The sequence below is a fragment of the Salmo trutta genome, chromosome 20 (genome assembly GCF_901001165.1).
Source record: "Salmo trutta chromosome 20, fSalTru1.1, whole genome shotgun sequence".
NCBI classification, from domain to species: domain Eukaryota; kingdom Metazoa; phylum Chordata; class Actinopteri; order Salmoniformes; family Salmonidae; genus Salmo; species Salmo trutta.
In genome coordinates this window covers 39,434,110-39,454,558 of record NC_042976.1, presented here as the reverse complement: position 1 = coordinate 39,454,558, position 20,449 = coordinate 39,434,110, and the positions used below count along the sequence as shown (strand labels likewise).

At 43.3% G+C, this 20,449-nt stretch overlaps 1 pseudogene; it reads left to right on the top strand.

The window, feature by feature from the left end:
* The window catches only part of LOC115156372 (myosin-IIIb-like), a 99,831-nt pseudogene that overhangs the window by 5,220 nt on the left and 74,162 nt on the right, over nucleotides 1–20,449 (top strand).

Sequence of the window (20,449 nt, the reverse complement as noted above, 5' to 3'; positions counted from 1 at the left end):
CTTAATCCTGTATTGACACTTTGCCTGTTTGATAGTTCGTCTGAGGGTGTTTCTTATAAGCGTCCGGATTAGTGTCCCGCTCCTTGAAAGCGGTAGCTCTAGCCTTTAGCTTGATGCGGATGTTGCCTGTAATCCATGGCTTCTTGTTGGGATATGTACGTACGGTCACTGTGGGGACGACGTCGTCGTTGCACTTATTGATGAAGCCGATGACTGAGGTGGTATACTCCTCAATGCCATTGGATGAATCCCGGAAGATTTTCCAGTCTGTGCTAGCAGAACAGTCCTGTAGTGTAGCATACGCGTCATCTGACCACTTCCATATTGAGCAAGTCGCTGGTACTCCCATGTACCTGTCCCGTATTTACTGTTCCCAAGTAGATTCACTACCTGTCTCCTTTTCATCCATTTCCACTCCATTTCTACACCCACTCTCCACAGTCGTCCTTACCATCTCCCTCCGCCTTTATCTATGTCACGACCTTAGTGATGTGCAGCTAGCTGCCAGACCTGTCTGTGGCGCTGAGGCCAGGGGGGCCTTCAGTGGCGCCATGTTGTGTTTGTGAGATTCAAGCTGAGTGCTTGCCTGTGATTGTGTCAGTGCTTCAATCCCTCTTGCGCCTCTCGCTAGCCCGCTGCTGCAGCTCTCCTGCTGGGTATGAAGATGTAGCTGCTTCCCTGCTCATCCCTCTCCTTGATTAGACCGCTGACAGTATCGTTCACGTATCCAGGAAGAGGAATTCTGCCTCTGTGATGCTTCTCTTCACTTCCACTGAGATTTAAACTGATATAGAAGAAGCTTCATCGGTACTTCTAACCAAGAGTTAGTTTCCCTGTGTTTAATGGTTCCGGGGCTCTGATTGAGGGGGTTTTAGTTCCCTTAAATTTTATTTCAACATCCATCTTTTTTAGAAATGTAAGTAGTTGTCGACACGTTGTTTTGTCTTCTGGTGTGTTGGTGTTCAGTCAACATGTTGTGTGACTGATGTTAATGTGTCATCCTTGTCAAAGGATGTTGATGAGGAGATTGAGGCTGAGTACCCTGAGTACCCTGTCCAATCCCCCCAACGTGGTCAAGTTCTACGGCATGTTCTACAAGTCAGACGACCTCTCAGGCGGACAGCTCTGGATGGTTCTAGAAGTGAGATCCCCTGGGTTTTTCTGTCTCGCTTAATAAAGTCGGACTTTGCCCAGCTTTACAATCCAGTCAAATATTATATACTGTATCTACTGTACATCTTCAGTACAACATGCAGTTAATCATTTAAGGGCTCATACAGTAGCACTTTGTCATTTGAGGCAATATAACCCAGTGGTGTGAGCTTGTTAAACAAGACAGTGTCTGATTGTGCTCAGTATAGGTAGCTGCACTTTATCTCCTGTGTTACATTTCCACCAATACGATTGACACAGTCTTACAGTAGACTACAGCCCATCTTTGTTGTTCTCTGTTTGAGCAGTAGAAAGATCACAAACAGTAGATTTACTTTAAATGATGGGAGTGAAATCCATCGCCGAGCTGAGAGGAGGTCACCCTCCTCCACTGGGAAAAATCTCAAGTTTAAAAGCTCTGGAAGGAGTTGTGACTCCAGTCTAGTTGTATGTGTGGGAGGGATGGCTCTTGTAATTAATCATAATCTAGAGTGGTGAGTATTGGAGGAGCCACTGTTGTTTCTTTCTCTCTCTCTCTCTCTCGCTCTCTTTCTCTCTCTCTCTCTCTCTCTCTCTCTCTCTCTCTCACACACACAGCTGTGCAACGGGGGCTCAGTCACAGATCTCATCAAAGGCCTGCTCATGCGAGGCCAGCAACTGCTGGAGCCCGTTATCGCATACATTTTATAAGGCGCCCTCTTGGTGAGATGGCCAACTGCAAAATGCCTAATGACAGAAGGGTGTGGCATCCACGCACAGTGGGCAGGGGATTGACTCAGGAGGTGGCAGGGTGTGGGAGTAATACACATGGCGGTAGACAGCTTTATTATTAACGAACAGTTAATAATGGCATTACTGACGCTTATTAAGCCCCTCCTCCCGCCTGCCAGGGTCTCCAGCATTTACACAACAACCAGATTATCCATTGTGACGTCAAAGGAAACAACATGCTTCTGACCACCGAGGGAGGAGTCAAGCTTGTCGACTTTGGTAATGGCTTTGATTTCCTGTTGTGGAGGCACTTCACTTCTGTCTGGGCCTTCATTTAAAGGTCCAATGCAGCCTTTTTTTAAATCTCATTATCAAATCATTTCTGGGATTGTTTTAAATTAAAATGGTCAAAAATAAACAAAAATATCTTCTTAGCAAAGAACAATATCTCAAGTAAGACTTTTGCTAGGAATGTCTGGGAGTGGTCAGAGTGGGAAGGGGTAAACTGAAAACTAGCAGAGAGGTTTGGAAATCTCTTTCTTATTGGTTTATTAACTCATTTACCACCTGGTGATGTAATCAGGGAGGCCAAAACTCCATCCCACCAAAACGGGCTGAAATTTCTGGGGGACTTTTCAAAACAACTCTTACACTTAAAGCGCATTATCATAATTTTCACAATTTCACATTATTATTCCAACCTCGTAGTGTGGAAATATACACTCACTGGCCAGTTTAATAGGTACACCCATCTGGTACCCTCGTACCCCCTTTTGCCTCCAGAACAGACTGAATTCTTTGGGGCATTCTATAAGGTGTCAGTAATGTTCCACAAGGATGTTGGTCCATGCTGATGCAATGCCATCACGAGATACTGGATCCAGTGTGCCTGGCACCGATGATAATACCACTCTCAAAGTCGCTTAAGTCACTCGTTTTGCCCATTCTAACGTTTAATCGAACAGTAACTGAATGCCTCGATGCCTGTCTACCTGCTTTATATAGAAAGCCACGTGACTCACTGTTTGTAGGAGCGATCCATTTGGTGTACATAATAAACTGGCCGGTGAGTGATATAAAACACAGGACTATCACATTTTTGAGCGCATTGGGCCTTTAACAGATAACTCATCATTGATAGTTCACGGTTAATGCATTTTTTTTATTTGTCCACATAAAAGCCTGTGATATTATTGGTAAATGCTAACATATGGGCATCAATGCTGTGATGCAGTCCTCTTTCCATGTCTTTGTTACCGACCCTATGTAACATCTTTGTATTTCATGGACCATAGCTTAACCTAAGGCTATTATTGGCAATTTAAATTGCATTATTTGATCCTTTGCATATAAAAAGAAAGCTGTTCTGGCAAATGACTTTGAGTTGCCCCAGGCATGTTTATGTCCTCTGTGTGCTGAGAATGAAGTGGAATCCTGCTGATAAAAATCTGTCCCACTTAATTAGAAATGATTATGGTGGTATGGCAGGTTAGCACACCAAGTGATATGCCATATCGCTATTGATTGATTCACACATCGACACTTTCCCTCTGTTTATGTAATTCACATTCATGTAATATGCACACAAATATACAGTACCAGTCAAAAGTTTGGACACACCTACTCATTCAAAAGTTTTTCTTTATTTTTACTATTTTCTACATTGTAGAATAATAGTGAAGACATCAAAACTATTAAATAACAAATATGGAATCATGTAGTAAACAAAACACTATTGAACAAATATTTTAGATTTTAGATTCTTTAAAGTAGCCACCTTTGCCTTGATGACAGCTTTGCACACTCTTGGCATTCTCTCAAACAGCTTCATGAGGAATGCTTTTCCAACAGTCTTGAAGGAGTTCCCACATATGCTGAGCACTTGTTGGCTGCTTTTCCTTCACTCTGCAGTCCAAATCATCCCAAACCATCTCAATTTGGTTGAGTGCGGGTGATTGTGGAGGCCAGGTCATCTGATGAAATGTTTTGATGTCCCCACAAAATCTCTGAAGCTGGAGTCTTTTATCTCCCTCTCTAACTTTAAGCATAAGCTGTTATAGTAGCTTACCGATCACTGTACCTGTACACAGCCAATCTGTAAATAGCACACCCGACTACCTCATCCCCATATTATTACTTACCCTCTTGCTCTTTTGCACCACAGTATCTCTACTTGCACATCATCATCTGCACATATATCACTCCAGTATTAATGCTAAGTTGTAATTATTTTCACCTCTATGGACAATTTATTGCCTACCTCCCTACTCTTCTACATTTGCACACACTGTACATAGATTCTTTCTATTTTTATTTTATTTTGTGTTACCCATTTTTCCCGTGTCCAAGGGCATTGGAATATTTGATATTGATTTATACACTTTGTTCTGTTGGAATTTAGAATTCCCAAATCAAAGCTTTTGTTTGTTTATGTGTAACTCCATGTTGTTGTTTTTGTCGCACTGCTATGCTTTACCTTGGCCAGGTCGCAGTTGTAAATGAGAACTTGTTCTCAACTGGCCTACCTGGTTAAATAAAGGTGAAATAAAATAAAATAAATGCAGCACCATCACTCTCCTTCTTGGTCAAATAGCCCTTACACAGCCTGGAAGTGTATTTGGGGTCATTGTCATGTTGAAAAGCAAATGATAGTCCCACTGCTTTTTTCTGCTTTTTTCTCAAGTATTTTTCTTTACCTCTGAACCGGAATCCCCCAACAGAAGCTAGCCAGCTAACTAGCTACTAGTCAGCTAACCACTGCTAGCGGCCATCAGCTACCTTTAGCTCGGAAAGCTCTTGCCAGTTTGTACAACGCGATTCAAAGCAGAGCATACCGGACCTATTTTCTCTCCATATCCCCGGATTCCGACCGCAAGCTCTGAACCTTCTCACCTGGATCATCGCAGCTAGCTAGCTGCAATCCGAGTGACTACTAGTGGCTAACGTCTCTGTCTCGAAGCAAGCACCAATTAGCCTGGAGCTAGCCCATGCTAGGCCCATCTCCAGGCTAGCTGAAGAGGTCCATCAGCCATTCCTGGGCTACAATACTTATTTTGCCAAATGGCCTGGACCCCTTTTACTGCCGGTACGGGGTACGGAACCCCGCCGATCCTTCACGACTGGACTACCGACGTAATCTGCTCGAGGGGGTTACTCATCTGTTTCCTACGTCGCAACGCCCCCGGAATGCCCATCTGCTAGCCTGCTTGCCGCGGCCCGCTAGCTGTCTAGAGCATATCGGACTGTTAGCTGAATAGATCCATTTGCCAATTGGACTGGACCCCTCTGCTACACGGAACCCTACTAATCCATCACGACTGGTCTATCAACGGAACCGCACAAGGAGGCTAAAACAGACTTTCCTCCGTTGCGACGTCCCCCTAAGGCCTTTCTGCTAGCTTGCTAGCCCCGGCCTGCTAACTGTCTGAATCGCCGTGTCTCCAGCCAGCCCAAACACTCACTGGACCCCTATGATCACTCGGCTACGCATGCCTCTCCCTAATGTCAATATGCCTTGTCCATTACTGTTCTGGTTAGTGATTATTGTTTTATTTCACTGTAGAGCCTCTAGCCCTGCTCAATATGCCTTAACCAACCATTTAGTTCCACCTCCCACATATGCGATGACATCACCTGGTTTAAATGTTTCTAGAGACAATATCTCTCTCATCATCACACAATGCCTAGGTTTACCTCCAATGTACTCACATCCTACCATACCTTTGTCTGTACATTATGCCTTGAATCTATTCTATTGCGCCCAGAAACCTGATCTTTTTACTCTCTGTTCCGAATGTACTAGACGACCAGTTCATATAGCCTTTAGCCGTACCTTTATCCTACTCCTCCTCTGTTCCTCTGGTGATGTAGAGGTTAATCCAGGACCTGCAGTGCCTAGCTCCACTTCTATTCCCCAGGTGCTCTCATTTGTTGACTTCTGTAACCGTAAGAGCCTTGGTTTTATGCATGTTAACATTAGAAGCCTCCTCCCTAAGTTTGCTTTATTCACTGCTTTAGCACACTCTGCCAACCCGGATGTCTTAGCCGTGTCTGAATCCTGGTTTAGGAAGACCACCAAAAAATCCTGAAATTTCCATCCCTAACTATAACATTTTCTGCCAAGATAGAACTGGGCAAAGGGGGCAGAGTTGCAAACTACTGCAGATATAGCCTGCAGAGTTCTGTCTTACTATCCAGGTCTGTACCCAAACAATTAGAGCTTCTACTTTTAAAAATCCACCTTTCCAGAAACAAGTCTCTCACCGTTGCCGCTTGGTATAGACCACCCTCTGCCCCCAGCTGTGCCCTGGGCACCATATGTGAATTCATTGCCCCCCATCTATATTCAGTGCTCGTGCTGCTAGGTGACCTAAACTGGGACATGCTTAACACCCTGGCCATCCTACAATCTAAGCTTGATGCCCTCAATCTCACACAAATTATCAATGAACCTACCAGGTACAACCCCAAATCCTTAAACACGGGCACCCTCATAAATATCATCCTAACCAACTTGCCCTCCAAACACAGCTCTGCTGTTTTCAACCAAGATCTCAGCGATCACTGCCTCATTGCCTGCATTCGTAATGGGTCTGCGGTCAAACGACCACCCCTCATCACTGTCAAACACTCCCTAAAACACTTCAGCGAGCAGGCCTTTCTAATCGATCTGGCCGGGGTATCCTGGAATGATATTGACCTCATCCCGTCAGTAGAGGATGCCTGGTTATTCTTTAAAAGTGCCTTCCTCACCATCTTAAATAAGCATGCTCCAGGATGCAATGTAGAAAATTGCATCCAGTAGCACAAACTCAAAAAAGTTCTGGGACACTGTAAAGTCCATGGAGAATAAGAGCACCTCCTCCCAGCTGCCCACTGCACTGAGGCTAGGAAACACTGTCAACACCGATAAATCCACTATAATTGAGAATTTCAATAAGCATTTTTCTACCTGGCTACCCCTACCCCGGTCAACTGCCCGGCACCCTCCACAGCAACTCGCCCAAGCCTTCTCTTTCTAAAAGTATCTGCTGAAATTGTTGCAACCCCTATCTGAGATTCCCAAAGATTGGAAAGCTGCCGCGATCATCCCCCTCTTCAAAGGGGGAGACACTCTAGACCCAAACTGCTACAGACCTATATCTATCCTACCCTGCCTTTCTAAGGTCTTCGAAAGCCAAGTTAACAAACAGATTACCGACCATTTCGAATCCCACCGTACCTTCTCCACTATGCAATCTAGTTTCAGAGCTGGTCATGGGTGCACCTCAGCCACGCTCAAGGTCCTAAACAATATCATAACCGCCATCGATAAGAGACAATACTGTGCAGCCGTATTCATCAACCTGGCCAAGGCTTTTGACTCTGTCAATCACCACATTCTTATTGGCAGACTAAACAGCCTTGGTATCTCAAATGATTGCCTTGGCTGGTTCACCAACTACTTCTCTGATAGAGTTCAGTGTGTCAAATTGGAGGGCCTGTTGTCTGGACCTCTGGCAGTCTATGGGGGTGCCAGCAGGGTTCAATTATCGGGCCGACTCTCTTCTCTGTATACATCATTGATGTCGGTCTTGCTGCTGGTGATTCTCTGATCCACCTCTACGCAGACGACACCATTCTGTATACTTCTGGCCCTTTGGACAGTGTGTTAACTAACCTCCAGACGAGCTTCAATGCCATACAATTCTCCTTCCATTGCCTCCAACTGCTCTTAAATGCAAGTAAAACTAAATGCATGCTCTTCAACCGATCGCTGCCCGCACCTGCCCGCCCGTCCAGCATCACTACTCTGGACGGTTCTGACTTAGAATATGTGGACAACTACAAATACCTAGGTGTCTGGTTAGACTGTAAACTCTCCTTCCAGACTCACATTAAGCACCTCTAATCCAAAATTAAATCTAGAATCGGCTTCCTATTACGCAACAAAGCATCCTTCACTCATGCTGCCAAACATACCCTCATAAAACTGACTATCCTACCGATCCTCGACATCGGCGATGTCATTTACAAAATAGCCTCCAACACTCTACTCAACAAATTGGATGCAGTCTATCACAGTGCCATCCGTTTTGTCACCAAAGCCCCATATACAGCGAGGGTAAAAAGTATTTGATCCCCTGCTGATTTTGTACGTTTGCCCACTGACAAAGAAATGATCAGTCTATAATTTTAATGGTATGTTTATTTGAACAGTGAGCGACAGAATAACAACAAAAAAAATCCAGAAAAACGCATGTCAAAAATGTTATAAATTGATTTGCATTTTAATGAGGGAAATAAGAATTTGACCCCTCTGCAAAACCTGACTTAGTACTTGGTGGCAAAACCCTTGTTGGCAATCACAGAGGTCAGATGTTTCTTGTAGTTGGCCACCAGGTTTGCACACATCTCAGGAGGGATTTTGTCCCACTCCTCTTGCAAATTTTCTCCAAGTCATTAAGGTTTGTTTCGAGGCTGACGTTTGGCAACTCGAACATTCAGCTCCCTCCACAGATTTTCTATGGGATTAAGGTCTGGAGACTGGCTAGGCCACTCCAGGACCTTAATGTGCTTCTTCTTGAGCCACTCCTTTCTTGTCTTGGCCGTGTATTTTGGGTCATTGTCATGCTGGAATACACATTTTCAATGCCCTGGCTGAGGGAAGGAGGTTCTCACCCAATATTTGACAGTACATGGCCCCGTCCATCGTCCCTTTGATGCGGTGAAGTTGTCCTGTCCCCTTAGCAGAAAAACACTCCCAAAGCATAATGTTTCCACCTCCATGTTTGACGGTGGGGATGGTGTTCTTGGGGTCATAGGCAGCATTCCTCCTCCTCCAAACACGGCGAGTTGAGTTGATGCCAAAAAGCTCAATTTTGGTCTCATCTGACCACAACACTCACCCAGTTGTCCTCTGAATCATTCAGATGTTCATTGGCAAACTTCAGACGGGCATGTATAAGTGCTTTCTTGAGCAGGGGGACCTTGCGGGCGCTGCAGGATTTCAGTCCTTCACGGCGTAGTGTGTTACCAATTGTTTTCTTGGTGACTATGGTCCCAGCTGCCTTGAGATCATTGACAAGATCCTCCCGTGTAGTTCTGGGCTGATTCCTCACCGTTCTCATGATCATTGCAACTCCACGAGGTGAGATCTTGCATGGAGCCCCAGGCCGAGGGAGATTGACAGTTCTTTTGTGTTTCTTCCATTTGCGAATAATCGCACCAACTGTTGTCACCTTCTCACCAAGCTGCTTGGCGATGGTCTTGTAGCCCATTCCAGCCTTGTGTAGGTCTACAATCTTGTCCCTGACATCCTTGGAGAGCTCTTTGGTCTTGGCCATGGTGGAGAGTTTGGAATCTGATTGATTGATTGCGTCTGTGGACAGATGTCTTTTATACAGGTAACAAGCTGAGATTAGGAGCACTCTATTTAAGAGTGTGCTCCTAATCTCAGCTCGTTACCTGTATAAAAGACACCTGGGAGCCAGAAATCTTTCTGATTTAGAGGGGGTCAAATTCTTATTTCCCTCATTAAAATGCTAATCAATTTTCTGGATTCTTTTGTTGTTATTCTGTCTCTCAATGTTCAAATAAACCTACCATTAAAATTATAGACTGATCATTTCTTTGTCAGTGGGCAAACGTACAAAATCAGCAGGGGATCAAATACTTTTCCCCTCACTGTTCTACCCACCATTGCGACCTGTACGCTCTCGTTGGCTGGCCCTCACTTCATACTCGTCGACAAACCCACTGGCTCCAGGTCATCTACAAGTCTCTGCTAGGTAAAGCCCCGCCTTATCTCAGCTCACTGGTCACCATAGCAGCACCCCCCGTAGCATGCGCTCCAGCAGGTATATCTTACTAGTCAACCCCAAAGCCAATTCCTACATTGGCCGCCTTTCCTTCCAGTTATCTGCTGCCAATGACTGGAATGAACTGCAAAAATCACTGAAGCTGGAGACTCATATCTCCCTCACTAGCTTTAAGCACCAGCTGTCAGAGCAGCTCACAGATCACTGCACCTGTACATAGCCCATCCAACTACCTCATCCCCATTTATTTATTTATCTTGCTCCTTTGCACCCCAGTATCTCCACTTGCACATTCATCTTCTGCACATCAATCACTCCAGTGTTTAATTGGTATATTGTAATTACTTTGCCACCATGGCCTATTTATTGCCTTACCTCCCTTATCTTACCTCATTTGCACACACTGTATATAGACATTTTCTACTGTATTATTGACTGTATGTTTGTTTATTCCATGTGTAAATCTGTGTTGTTGTATGTGTCGAACTGCTTTGCTTTATTCTTGGCCAGGTCGCAGTTGTAAATGAGAACTTGTTCTCAACTAGCCTACCTGGTTAAATAAAGTTTAAATAAATAAAAAATATCTTTTTTTAACTAAGCGCAAACCAGATGGGACGGCATATTGCTGCAAAATGCTGTGGTAGCCATGCTGGTTAAGTGTGCCTTGAATTCTAAATAAATCACTGACAGTGTCACCAGCAAAGCACCCCCACACCATCACACCTCCTCCTCCATGCTTTACGGTGGGAACCACACATGCGGAGGTCATCTGTTCACCTACTCTGCGTCTCACAAAGACATTGCGGTTGGAACCAAAAATCTGACCAAAGCACAGATTTCCACCGGTCAAATGTCCATTGCTCATGTTTCTTGGCACAAGCAAGTTTCTTCTTCTTATTGGTGTCCTTCAATAGTGGTTTCTTTGCAGTAATTCGACTATGAAGGCCCATTCACACAGTCTCCTGCGTGTTGAGATGTGTCTGTTACTTGAACTCTGTGAAGCATTTATTTGGGCTGCAATTTCTGAGGCTGGTAACTCTAATGAATTTATCCTTTGCAAAAAAGCTAACTCTGGGTCTTCCTTTCCTGTGGCGTTCCTCATGAGAGCCAGTTTTATCATAGCGCTTGATGGTTTTTGCGACGGCACTTGAAGAAACTTTCAAAGTTCTTGAAATGTTCCTGATTGACTGACTTTCATGTCTTAAAGTAATGATGGACTGTTGTTTCTCTTTGCTTTTTAGAGCTGTTTTGCCATAATATGGACTTGGTCTTTTACCAAATAGGGCGATATTCTATATACCACCCCTACCTTGTCATAACACAACTGATTGGCTCAAATGCATTAAGAAGGAAAGAAATTCCACAAATGAACTTTTAACAAGGCACACCTGTTAATTGAAATGCATTCCAATTGACTTCCTCATGAAGATGGTTGAGAGAATGCCAAGAGTCTGCAAGGCTGTCATCAAGGCAAAGGGTGGTTACTTTGAAGAATCTCAAATACAAAATATATTTTGATTTGTTTAACACTTTTTTGCTTACTACATGATTCCATATGTGTTATTTCATAGTTTTGATGTCTTCACTATTATTCTACAATGTAGAAATAGTACAAATAAAGAAAAAGCCTTGAATGAGTAGGTGTGTCCAAACTTTTGACTGGTACTGTACATATTAAAGCATATTAAACAACTGCGAATATGTCATTATAACAGGTATGTGATATAATACATCAAATCTTGATTTTGCATCAAACACTGATTCACTGAGGATGTTGTGTTTTATATTACATCACCTAAATTCTATCCAGGTGTGTCTGCTCAGCTGACGAGGGCACTTTTGCGAAGAAACACCTCCGATGGCACTCCCTTTTGGATGGCACCTGAGGTTAGCCTTTTTTACATGCGCCACTTTACTTGCAGTTGCATGAGAACACAAAGACTTCTTAGCACAGAAATATCCTACATGATGACACCATTGAGTTGCATTCGATGTGCTATATGGACTGTAGAGAGTGATAGACGAGTGAGTATGTACTCACCTGATGAATGAATTGAACTGTAACCTTTTTAAATCAACATTACAATGTGTATTTTAAACACAGACCATTTTTAAATGACTTGATCTTCTTCTGCATTGTTGTTTCATGTTACTTCAGCTTCAGAATCAATGAAAGCCTTTTGGTGCCCATACGAAGTTACTACCTCACTATTGCTAATACATTATCTTCATATCATCATCTACAGTAAGAAACAGCAACTTGCATGAGAAGTGTCCACCTGCTTGTGTCATGTTTGTCCTGCCTGTGTCATCCCAGGTCATCGCCTGTGAGCAGCAGTATGACTCCACGTATCACGCCTGCTGTGACGTATGGTCACTGGGCATCACAGCCATAGAGCTGGCTGATGGAGACCCCCCATTGTCTGAGATGCACCCCATCAAAGCCCTCTTCAAGATCCCACAGTAAGGCACTAGAGGGCTCCATCTGCACACAGCTGGCTGGGACAGATCAGGCACACAGCGGCGTATACTTTCATAAAAAGCCTTTGATTTTTGTCTGGAGGAAAATGGCAAACAGAATTTAGGAGTGGATCATCGCAGAGCCCTTTCTCTGAGAATAATAAAATGCCAAATATGCCAAGACATTGTAAAGATTCTTAATGTTATTTTGTGTGCCCATGAAATGCAGGATAGACCTGGTAGAAATGCATTAAATCAGGCAAATAATTAGCATGCTACAATGCATGTGTCCAAGCTAAAACGTTAGATTGTAAATTCAATTGAAAATTCCAGAATGATAAACTGATCAGAAACTTTATCAAGAGTAAATGGAACAATATTTGGCCTTACCCTTAAAACTGTTATTTAATCAGAAAAAATCTCTAATGTGAACACAATTTCTAATGAATAATTACTTGAAAGCTTTGATACTACAAGTGACTGACCTTTTGCTATCGGCACAGTCGCACAATTATCTCCCACTTTGGTGAGGATGAGCCCTTTTGATTGCAATTTGCATTGGTGATTAGCTCCATTCACATTTAGATGAGGCTGTCACCAGCCTCCCATCACAATGTTATCTCCACCCCACCAAACCTGATGAGAAACAAGCATGCGTCGTGTTGCAGGAGTTATGGTAGCCACAACAGCGGTTTATCACACCAAACTCAAGGAAATGTAAAACAGGTCACAACACAACAATTAAAGGCTCAGAGAAAGCTGTCCTGGTCAAACGAACGCTCCCAAATCACAGAGCCTGGAATAACACTCTGCCGGGTCTGGGATGAGGCATGCATTCAGTCATCTGAGTTGATAGGATGGAACCATTTCAGTGGGATGTACAAATGGTTAGCTCCTAAATTCTGTATAGTGCTGAAATGGTGATTGGCCTGTTTTTGGTAGAAAGCTGTGAACAGCAGACAACACCTTAAAGAGATGAAGCTATAGACACAGTCCCAGAGCAGGTTTTGCATTTTGTGTTAAGAATGTTAATTCCCCTTAGATACCATTCACTACAGGTCATGATAAACAAAGGAAGGGCATGTACATTTCAATTTTTTTTAAAACATTCATCCCTTTTTATTCACCTTTTTCTGAAATAGTTTGACTTTCTGAGTGATTTGGAATACGAAGAGTTAGATGTGTGTAGCAACCTACCTTTGTTGAGACTGGGGTTTCTTTTTCTAAATAAAAATAGATACTTGGCCCTGGCCCATAAATCTTTTGAATTGGGACCTTTGGCTGGGCGGCTCCAGGATAAATCAAAGTGTGAGCACACTGAACCGTGAAATGATTCTGTTCAAATATATTTCTCCATCAATGCAGCACGCGGTCACAATTATAAGGGGAGGTTGCCTGACATTGTCTGTCTGTCGTATGTGGATTCTATTCGAAACAGAAGACTCGTGTTACGAAATTGTGTATCTGTGTGCTGCATTTTTATTCTGCACATTGCTGAGCACAGAAATGATAATGATACACGATAAATTACCTTAATGATTGTAAAGAGGTAGATTTAATGATTTGGGGTGTTGTTTGCTACGAGTGTTTCACTTACTTCAGGAGCTCTTTAAATGAACTATCTCATAAGCCGTAATCAGGGCAGCTTCTCCTGATAAAGCATTGTCCTTGGGAATAACAGGTTTCATAAAAATCTCACTTGCACTCAAACATGCTAGATTTTCTTATGACATTAGATCGTATGTCCTTGCACACGATCCTGTATTTCCATCTCACAGTTCTCTCAATGGGACAGTATATTAATCTACTGTGTAAATCCCAAGATTATTCCTAGGAGGAGGACATACCATTCCAAACTTGGTCACCATTTGGTATAAGCATTAAGAAAAACACATTGGATGTGTCTATGAAATATGGTAATAACTGCATATTCAGTGACACTGTCTAAATCTAATTGATGCATCTCTCTCTGGCTCCATCTATTTCCTGTGGTTTTGTGATGTCGCTGGCAGTATGTAATCCTTGGGTTGAGATCTGAGAAGGTTCTGGTTGTTTTGGCTGGCTGAGGTCTATGCCCCTCGGTGTACTGTAGCATCTCCTCCACGTCATACAGCAGATGGAGTTGCCGTAGGGTGTGGACTGTGCAGATAAAACAACAGCACCATTAATGTAGCCAGGCCTCTGGGGGCAGGGACACTGGGGCTGAACACAGGCAGGACTACTGCAAGCCATGTGATAGAGCTGTGGAGTTGCGGTGGGAACTTGCACAGATGGTATCCCTTTCACAGCGACCAGTGTGAAGTGATGAGAGGAGTTCAGATCGCTGTCAGGGAGGCTGCTCTGCTCCTCCACTCCATTTATACCTGCTGCTTGGCCCTCCTGTCCACAGATAGCATCAGATACAAAGAATTGTATTGATTCCAGCACTATTGTAAATCAGTATTACAGATGTAGGATCTTAATTAGAGCCAGTTTGCTACAGAAGGAGCAACAGGAAATGTGAATTATTATGTGGATTATAATTAATGGACATTTTCGTATGGGTTGATACATTTTTCATAAGGGAGATGACAAACTTCAGAAGTCTGTCTAAACCTCAAATACACTACAAGTTTGACATTTCCTGCATTGCAGGAAAGGTCTGATGCAACAGGGTGATCAAATTAAGATCCTACATCTGTAACAGTAAACTAAGGTGGGCCCAGGATTCATTCAGTTGCAGATAGACCTCCAAGAGCCAAGCACAGATCCTCCACTACGGAAACAGATTATATGCCCATTTTAAAATGGGCTGGATGTAATTTTGCCTGCTATATAGTATGTAATATATGTGGGGCCCATGGTTATTATGAATGTGGGTAATGGAGCATATAAAAGGGTAAAGCTGTAAAACGGTTAACTGCAGAATTAATTATGGACACTTGAGACGATGCTCTCAGATATTCAATATGTGGGAAGGTTAATTGCTTGAGCCAATATTCTCCATGCTGTATTAGCCAAACCCTGACTAAAGTCCTGTGTAAAGTAAAGTCATAGGGAGAAGGTTGTGAAGGTTAAGGTAATTGGCAAAGAATTCCAAAGCTGTGTTGATCCACCCAGATCCCAGTGGATATTAGCAATATATATAACTGGGCTTGTATCTGTCGGAAGGGAGGCGAGAACTGAGGAAGATGATGGGAGTAAATGATGGCTTGTCAGAGGCAACAAAGGCAAATGAAATCATAGGGCAAGTGAGCGGAATCCCAACCAGTGTTCTGGTGAGAGGTAATACACCAGCCAAAAGCCAAAGGTAATGTAAAGGCTACAGAGCAGAACAGTCATGGGTGAAAGACATTAATACAATTTTTTGTGTTTTCTTTTACCAATACTCTTCATCCATTTTCAGGGCTCAGACTGTGAAATTGACACCTGACTATCAGCCACACAGACAGCAGGCCTTGGTTAAATGTTCAATGTGAACAGAATTCTTAGCAGAATGTAAACTGTGAGTCTTGTGTTGTGATCTTGACATTAAAGATTACATTCACTGATGTTTACTAAATCCTGTGTGGCTTAGTCAGTAGAGCATGGCGCTTGAAATGCCAAGGTCTGTGGGTTTGATTCCCGCTTGGGCCACCCATATGAAAGTGGTATGCATGCTTAACTATGGCGTACATATGCATTCAGCCCGTGTAACATGTTGGTGATTTGAATGAAAGGCTGGGAGTAGGGTTGAGGTTAAGATGTATTCTTGCTCTTCTACAAACAGTGAGACTCTTTGATGGAGAAGTTAGTTTCAGTTTTAACTCACAGCTTCTGGCACAGACGTTTCACGTTGGGCATTTTGGAATGTATGTGGCAGATAAGTACTATTGACTACGATCCATCGTAGATTGATCGTGTCTATGAATGTTGCTGATCTTGTACTGTACTCGTCCCATGTTTGTATCTCTCTCCTGTGTGTCTTTTAAACACAAAGCATCGGGAATAGTTTTTCAAAGGAGGCTGAAAAGATTTGGCCGGGCCCTTAGAGCTTCAAAAAGTTCTACAGCTGCACCATCGAAAGCATCTTGACTGGCTGCATCACCGCTTGGTATGGCAAACGCTCCGCCCTCGACCGCAAAGCACGACAGAGGGTGTTGCAGAAAGCCCAGTACATCACTGGGGCTGAGCTCCCAGCCATCCAGGACCTCTATATCAGGTGGTGTCAGAGGAAGGCTTGTAAAATTGCCAAAGACTCCAGCCACCCAAGCCATAGACTGTTCACTCTGCTACCGTTCGACAAACGGTACAGGAGCATCGGCTCTCGGTCCAACAGGCTCCGAGACAGCTTCTACCCCCAAGCCATAAGACTGCTAAATAGTAAATGAATAGTTACCCGGACAATCTGACCCTACCTTGCACTGACCCTATTATGCACACTCACTAGACAATATACACCGAGTGTACAAAACATTAGGAACACCTGCTCTTTCCATGACATAGACTGACCAGGTGAATCCAGGTGAAAGCTATGATCCCTTATTGATGTCACTTGTTAAATCCACATAAATCAGTGTAGATAAAGGGGAGGAGACAGGTTAAAGAAGGATTGTTAAGCCTTGAGACAATTGAGACGTGGATTGTGTATGTGTGCGATTCTGAGGGTGAATGGGCAAGACAAAATATTTAAGTGTCTTTGAACAGGGTATGGTAGTAGATGCCAGGTGCACAGGTTTAAGTGTGTCAAGAACTGCAACACTGCTGGGTTTTTCACGCTCAACAGTTTCCTGTGTGTATCAAGAATGGTCCACCAGCCAAAGGACATCCAGCCAATTTGACACAACTGTGGGAAGCAATGGAGTCAACATGGGCCAGCATCCCTGTGGAACGCTTTCGACACCTTGTAGAGTCCATGCCCCGACGAATTGAGGTTGTTCTGAAGGCAAAAGGGGGTGCAACTCAATATTAGGAAGGTGTTCCTCATGTTTTGTACACACAGTCAATACACGCTCACTCACACACACTACTTTGACACTCCCACACAAATCCCAGACACATTCACATACACTACAATCACACACACACACACACACACACACACACACACACACACACACACACAACACAAACACTGAGTGTACAAAGCATTAGGAACACCTTCCAAATATTTTGCCATCAGAACAGTCTCAATTCCTTGGGGCACGGACTCAACAAGCGTTCCACAGGGATGCTGGACCATGCTTCCAACAGTTGTGTCAAGTTGACTGGATGTCCTTTGGGTGGTGGACCATTCTTGATACACACGGGACACTGTTGAGTGTGAAAAACCCAGCAGCGTTGCAGTTCTTGACACACTCAAATCGGTGCACCTGGCACCTACTACCATGCCCCATTCAAAGGCACTTAAATCTTTTGTCTTACCCATTCACCCACTGAATGGCACACATACACAATCCATGTCTCAATTGTCTACTCCCTTTCATCTACACCGATTGAAGGCTACCGAGTGGCGCAGGGGTCTAAGGCACTGCATCTCAGTGCTAGAGGTGTCACTACAGACCCTGGTTCAATTCCACGCTGTATCACAACCGGCTGTGATTGGGAGTGCCATAGGGCGGCGCATAATTGGCCCAGCGTCATCTGGGTTTGGCCATCATTGTAAATAAGAATTTGTTCTTAACTGACTTGCCTAGTTAAATAAAGGTTAAATAAATAAGTGTATTTAACATCAAGGAAAGAGTAGGTGTTCCTAATGTTTTGTACACTCAATGTACATACTGTACACACCCAAACATACACACACACTTTTACACTCATAATTTGCAGCTGCTACTCTGTTCTTTATTTTACTCGTATTATTATTCATCCTGAAGCCTAGTCATTTTACCCTGCCTTCATGTACATACAGTGCCTTCTGAAAGTATTCAGACCCCTTGACTTTCTCCACATTTTGTTACATTACAGACTTATTCTAAAATTGATTAAATAAATATAAATCCTCAGCAATCTATACACAATACCCCATAATAACGAAGTGAAAACAGGTTTCTAGAAATTTTAGCAAATGTATAAAAAGAAAATAACTGAAATACCTTATTTGCATAAGTATTCAGACCCTTTGCTATGAGACTCGAAATTGAGCTCAGGTGCATCCTGTTTCCATTGATCATCCTTGAGATGTTTCTACATCTTGATTGGAGTCCACCAATCAAGATGATTAGACATGATTTGGAAAGGCACACACTTGTCTATATAAGGTCCCACAGTTGACAGTGCATGTCAGAGCAAAAAACAAGTCTTGAGGTCGAAGGAATTTTCCATAGAACTCCGAGACGGGATTGTGTCGAGGCACAGATCTGAGGAAGGGTACCAAAAAATGTCTGCAGCATTGAAGGTCCCCAAGAACACAGTGGCATCCATCATTCTTAAATGGAAGAAGTTTGAAACCACCAAGACTCTTCCTAGAAGACAACCATCTCTGCAGCACTCCACCAATCAGGGTTTTATGCTAGAGTGGCCAGACTGCAGACACTCCTCAGTAAAAGGCACATGACAGCCCACTTGGAGTTTGCCAAAAGGCACATAAAGACTCCAACACCACGAGAAACAAGATTCTCTGGTCTGATGAAACCAAGATTGAACTATTTGGCTTGAATGCCAAACGTCACATCTGGAGGAAACCTGGCACCATCCCTATGGTGAAGCATCGTGCTGTGAGGGTGTTTTTCAGCGGCAGGGACTGGGAGGCTAGTCAAGATTGAGGCAAAGATGAAGGGAGCAATGTACAGAGAGATCCTTGATGAAAATCTGCTCCAGAGTGCTCAGGACCTCAGACTGGGGCGAAGGTTCACCTTCCAACAGGACAATGACCCTAAGCACACAGCCAAGATAATGCAGGAGTGGCTTCGGGACAAGTCTCTGAATGTCCTTGAGTGGCCCAGCCAGAGCCCGGACTTGAACCCGATTGAACATCTCTGGAGATTCCTGAAAATAGCTGTGCAGCAACGCTCCCCATCCAACCTTACAGAGCTTGAGAGGATCTGCAGAGAAGAATGGGAGACACTTCCCAAATACAGGTGTACCAAGCTTGTAGCATCACACCCAAGAAGACTCGATACTGTAATCAATTACCAAAGGTGCTTCAACAAAGTAAAGTGTCTGAATACTTATGTGAATGTAATATTTCAGTTTTTTATATAAATTAGCAAACATTTATAAAAACCTGTTTTTGCTTTGTCATTATGGGGTATTGTGTGTAGATTGATGACGGGAAAAAAACAATTTAATCAATTTTAGAGTAAGGCTGTAACGTAACAAAATATGGAGAAACAACTTGTTCTCCTTCATCATATAGCTTTTAAGACCATATAATGCACATCTGCTATTTTGCCAGTTTCAACCTCTGAGGAGAAGGTTATTGGTTGTGTGACAGTCCAATCATGAGCAGAACAGTCCGTGTTTAGAATATCATGCATCTATCTTTCTATAATGGAGTTATTCAATCCAGGCACACTGATACTCCCTCCCAGTCCATCCTACAATACCCTGTGTTGGTGGCGAGCCTGAAGACAGCAGAGAAAAATGTCGCAGCACTTCTCCTTGTTCACTCATGTGTGCTCAACAGAACTGTTGGCTCTCTCAGATGATAGATGAGCTGGAGCTGGAGTTTGAGCAGGCGGCTCACAGACAAAGTCTTTATTATGTTTTCCCATACTGCTGCACTTTACCCCTTTAAAGGCCATCAGGCTCGCTTTGTTTTCACGCTGTTGCCCCTCGAAGTTCAAAGGCTGCCTGCCAGTGTCTTTACTTTTCCACAGTTTAATGATGAACTGTGTATTCCTATATTCTAGAGCTCTATCTACTGTATGACTTTGGCTGTCAGGATTCATGTACATTTTCCAACCGGTTTTTTATGTCTATTAGGAAAATGGGAAGAATTATGAGCTCTGCATACAAAGTAGCATATCCCCCCCCAAATAATACAAAATATATAATATTCATGTGGGACACAGGAATGCTTTTTTTTTGTCTTTCTTCTGAGCTTAGTAGCAGACTTAAGGCTTTAAAAGTGGTGCTGACAACCACTGATTTTACCTCAATCCACTGTGACACACATTTGACAGGAGGAGTGCCCAGGCCTAGATTTAAATAAGCCAATTGTGTTTACAGAATGAGTCAGTGCTCCCACAAATACTGGAAGAAAAAAAGATGCCTGAATTTGCTAAGCACAATGAGGGTACTTGACAGTGTTATCACCAACGTGCTGGTGTATTGACTTTGTAATATATAAGCAGTGCGGCAGTACAACATCAAGGCAAGAGCATAGCTGCAGGCTCATATTATAGTTTGTATTGAAGCAGTCAGTT